Source organism: Populus trichocarpa, chromosome 3, assembly GCF_000002775.5.
Source record: "Populus trichocarpa isolate Nisqually-1 chromosome 3, P.trichocarpa_v4.1, whole genome shotgun sequence".
Taxonomy (NCBI): domain Eukaryota; kingdom Viridiplantae; phylum Streptophyta; class Magnoliopsida; order Malpighiales; family Salicaceae; genus Populus; species Populus trichocarpa.
In genome coordinates, this window is record NC_037287.2 from 4,148,691 (window position 1) to 4,153,623 (window position 4,933).

At 44.7% G+C, this 4,933-nt stretch overlaps 1 long non-coding RNA gene across 1 annotated transcript; it reads right to left on the reverse strand.

Moving 5' to 3' along the window:
• Nucleotides 1-552: 552 nt before the first annotated feature.
• On the reverse strand, nucleotides 553-3,528 carry LOC127905062 (uncharacterized). The gene is made up of 3 exons (XR_008058718.1): nucleotides 3,264-3,528; nucleotides 1,622-1,678; nucleotides 553-826 (listed from the first exon to the last, which is right to left on the reverse strand). It is a non-coding gene; the product is annotated as an uncharacterized LOC127905062 (long non-coding RNA).
• Between the last annotated feature and the right edge of the window lie 1,405 nt (nucleotides 3,529-4,933).

Here is a 4,933-nt window from a genome sequence, read left to right on the forward strand (position 1 = left end):
TAACTAAAAAATGTTCTTAGAAGTCTCACGAGATCATCATCCATGCATTTTATCACTTTAATACATATTCTATCCAGCCCTCACCATGGTCAACCCTCCCTTAGGTTCATACATTCAAAATTGTTCATGTTTCTTAAGTAAGGGTCTATGCATGTGTTCATTCATCTTTTGTTCTACATAGGTCTATCCATTTAGTCAAGATTCTTTGAGTTAAGGTGCAAGAACACCACCCCTTCCATTTTCGAGTTTTCTTCCCTTTTTTTGTTTGAAATCTGGGCTAATAGCCAGCCAAGAGAAGGATATTGGTCTTACCTCATGTTTTTAGACATTTTTTAGCAGGTTTTGGTGGTATGATTCTTCCCTCAAGTCCCGGTTATCTGCTCTCCTTCCTCTGCTGGTTGTTTCCAGCCGGCCATAATGTAACAACCCGGCTTTCTAAGCCCAAAACAATAGTAAATTTTTTTTTATATATATATATTTAATACACATGGTGCCGGTAATCAAAGAACTTGAATCCTCACATCATCAAAATACAATCCATACAATCAACAGTTCATTCAAAAGCGAATCTTACACAAACACATAATATTAAGGTTGCATGATTTGGAGTTCATATTAAAAATATATATACATGGACATGAGTTTGCACTCTTATACTTCTAATAGCCATCACAATTTTTAAACAAAAAGGATCTAATAAAAGTTATACATTCAGTACATTGATCCCTACAAAATACATTGTGATTTAGAATGCATCTACTTAATTCCTTGCAAAAGTAGGTTCCCGTGTATCGGGTATCCTAGACATCTCGTTGGTGTGACGTCCCTGCAGCAGTACAAAACATTTAAGAGAAAACAAATACTTAATAATAATAATAATGGTAACTAGCGGCCTAGCAATTAAATAAGCATTAACATTTATAATTTCTTCATGTATTTGATGTAACAATTAGTAGTACATATAGATACACAAGTTTTCAAATGCCATTCGCCGAAACTAGTCGTTTATTTGTCCCGGCTATCCATCCGGATTCCATAGCGATAGCTGCGTCGCTGCCAATCCTAAAATCGGCAGCCGAAACTACATCGCTGCCGATCAAGGAATCGGCAGCGAAACTGGGTCGCTGCCGATGTCTGTATCAGCAGCGAAGACTGCATCGCTGCCGATCCAGAATCGGCAGCGAATACTGTGTCGCTGCCGATCCAGAATCGGCAGCGGAACTGCGTCGCTGCCGATCCAGAATCGGCAGCGAAATCATCCCTTTTTAACCCGGCCATCCATTCGGACGCCATTAGCCAAAGCTAATCATTCTTTGTCCCGGCCATCCATTCGGATGCCATTAGCCGAAGCTAATCAGTCCTTCATCCCGGCCATCCATTCGGACGCCATTAGCCGAAGCTAATCATTCTTTGTCCCGGCCATCTGTTTGGATGCCATTAGCCGAAGCTAATCAGTCTTTTGTCCCGGCCATCCATTCGGATGCCATTAGCCGAAGCTAATCACTCTTTTATCAACAATTAAGCGTTCGACAATTTAATATCGGTTCTAACAATATGGTAGTACTCAAGTTAAAATATTCCAAGATTCAACGTATGAAAAAGAAAGGTGCAAGTCACCTACCTGCTCCACCTGTGGGTCGTTCCTGTCTTGATGATGGTCCAATCCCGACCGCACCACCTAAGACATCAATGGTCACAAATCAGCACAGTTGTATTTATTTTATTTTTGAATCACATTCATCATCACACTTATTTCAATAGTTCATATGTTCACATTCAAGTGTTCCCTATTTTACACCATCATATCATGAAATTGTTATTAGCATTTAAGTCATTCCTGCCTTGGAGGCTTATTGTAGGAATCGGCAGCGAGAACTGGTTCGCTGCGGGCTGCCCAATTCGGCAGCGAGAACTGGTTCGCCGCCGGCTGCCAGTTCGGCAGCAAGAACTGCACCGTTGTTGGCGCCACAGTTTCGCTGCACAACGCACAACTCGGCAGGGAATATCACTTCGCTGCAGGAGGTTCAGCTGCGGCAACGAAACAGAATTTCGCTGCGCAACACACAAATCGGCAGCGAATATCAAATCGCTGCAGGAGGTTCAGTTGCGTCAGCGAAACAGAATTTCGCTGCGCAACACACAAATCGGCAGCGAATATTAATTCGCTGCAGCAGGTTCAGTTGCGGCAGCGAAACAGAATTTCGCTGCGCAACACACAAATCGGCAGCGAATATTAATTCGCTGCAGGAGGTTCAGTTGCGGCAGCGAAACAGAATTTCGCTGCGCAACACACAAATCGGCAGCGAATATCAAATCGCTGCAGCAGGTTCAGTTGCGTCAGCGAAACAGAATTTCGCTGCGCAACACACAAATCGGCAGCGAATATTAATTCGCTGCAGCAGGTTCAGTTGCGGCAGCGAAACAGAATTTCGCTGCGCAACACACAAATCGGCAGCGAATATTAATTCGCTGCAGGAGGTTCAGTTGCGGCATCGAAACAGAATTTCGCTGCGCAACACACAAATCGGCAACGAATATCAAATCGCTGCAGCAGGTTCAGTTGCGTCAGCGAAACAGAATTTCGCTGCGCAACACACAAATCGGCAGCGAATATCAAATCGCTGCAGCAGGTTCAGTTGCGGCAGCGAAACAAAATTTCGCTGCGCAACACACAAATCGGCAGCGAATATCAAATCGCTGCAGGAGGTTCAGTTGCGGCAGCGAAACAGAATTTCACTGCGCAACACACAAATCGGCAGCGAATATCAAATCGCTGCAGCAGGTTCAGTTGCGGCAGCAAAACAGAATTTCGCTGCGCAACACACAAATCGGCAGCGAATATTAAATCGCTGCAGCAGGTTCAGTTGCGACAGCGAAACAGAATTTCGCTGCGCAACACACAAATCGGCAGCATCAATTTCAGCACAATCATCACAGTAGAACACATTAATTCCAGCAACAAACATCACAGCAGAACACATTAATTCCAGCAACAATCATCACAGCAGAACACATTAAGTCCAGCAACAACATCACAGCAGAAACACATTAATTACCCCCTAGTTAAAGCCAGCCCTCTACCATGATTTGTTAGATGTTCTGAAATTGACTTTATTTCACTTTTGTTTGCTTGTTCTCTTGGTTAATTTCAGCTTCCTTCACAGCTGGCTTAGGTCTTAGATCAATTCTTTTCTTAGGGTTTTTCTTCTTCATTTTCGTTTTTGATCTTACGGGGGAGAGGAAGAGAGTTTCATGACCCATACCTTCTGAATTTAACTAAGTTTGAGGAAGGTTTGACACTATTCAGCTGCTGGTTCTCCTCCTTCTTCTTCCTCTCACGTTTTCCAGCTCTCTTTTTCCTCTCCTCTATGCAGCTGCCCACTCCTCTCTCAAGGTCTCATCTCTCCCTCACAAGTTCACAAAGTAATCTCTACTGGTCTGATTCACGTTTCTGTTGTGAAAGGGGAAGGGAAGAACGGCATGCAGCTGCTGGATTTGGAAGAAGATGGGTCATTCTCTCTCCCCTCTTTGTATTTATACTACCCATCCAATGAAATGGGTTGTTTGGGGGTTGGTTTAGGTGTGTCCTTATCCTTGTTTGGTTTATCGAAAATCATTTTTACCCCTCCCTCCCAGCTCTGCGTCACTGTTCATTGAGAAATCGGCAGCAAAAACTGCATCGCTGCCGATTTCTGCATCGGCAGCGAAAATTACGTCGCTGCCGATTTCTGCATCGGCAGCGAAAACTGCGTCGCTGCCGATCAAGAAATGGGCAGCGAAAACTGTGTCGCTACCGATTTCTGTATCGGTAGTGAAGGCTGCGTCGCTGCCAAGTCCAGAATCGGCAGCGAAAACTGCATCGCTGCCGATTTCTGCATCGGCAGCGAAAACTGCGTCGCTGCCAAGTCCAGAATCGGCAGCGAAAACTGCATCGCTGCCCAGTCCAGAATCGGCAGCGAAAACTGCGTCGCTGCCGATTTTTGCATGGGCAGCGAAAACTGCGTCGCTGCCGATTTCTGCATCGGCAGCGAAAACTGCATTCATCATCATCTCTCTCTCTCTAAATATATATATATTTTCCTTTGGGTGTTTACATTCTCCCCTCCTAAATATGAATTTCATCCTCGAAATTTAAGAAGTTTCACACTCCATACCTAGTAGATCAAATAAATTGGGGTACTTTTTTCTCATCTCAGCCTCCCTCTCCCAAGTTTCCTCTTCTACTTGAGCATTTCGCCATAAGATTCTAATGATGGGGATCTTTTTGCTTTGTAACTCCTTCACTTCTTGATCTAGTATCCTTATGGGCCTCAATTCCAGTGTTAAGTCTTCCTTGACCTCTACTGGGACCTGGGGTAGAACTCGGGCGGGGTCTACGTTAGCCTTCCTTAACAAGGAGACATGGAACACATCATGGACCCTGGCTAACTGTGGGGGCAAATCCACCTTGTAGGCTACTGGTCCAACTCGTTGTAAGATTTTGAAGGGTCCAATGAAACGGGGAGTTAACTTTCCTTTCAATCCAAATCGTAACATGTTCTTCCATGGGGCTACCTTCAGGAACACCTGGTCCCCCATACTGAACTCGAGAGGTCTTCTCCTCACATCGGCATACTTCTTCTGTCTATCCTATGCGGCTTTGATGCGATCCCTGATAATTCTCACTTTCTCCGTGGTGACTTGAACTAACTCTGCGCCATATAACTTCCGGTCCCCAATTTCCTCCCAACATAAAGGAGTTCTACACCTCCTACCATACAAGGCTTCATATGGGGCCATCCCTATTGTGGCTTGGTGACTATTGTTATACGTGAACTCCACCAATGCCATGTGTTCCTCCCAGTTTCCTCCAAATTCTAGCACACATGCCCGTAATAGGTCTTCCAAGACTTGAATGACTCTTTCTGATTGGCCATCCGTTTGAGGGTGAAAC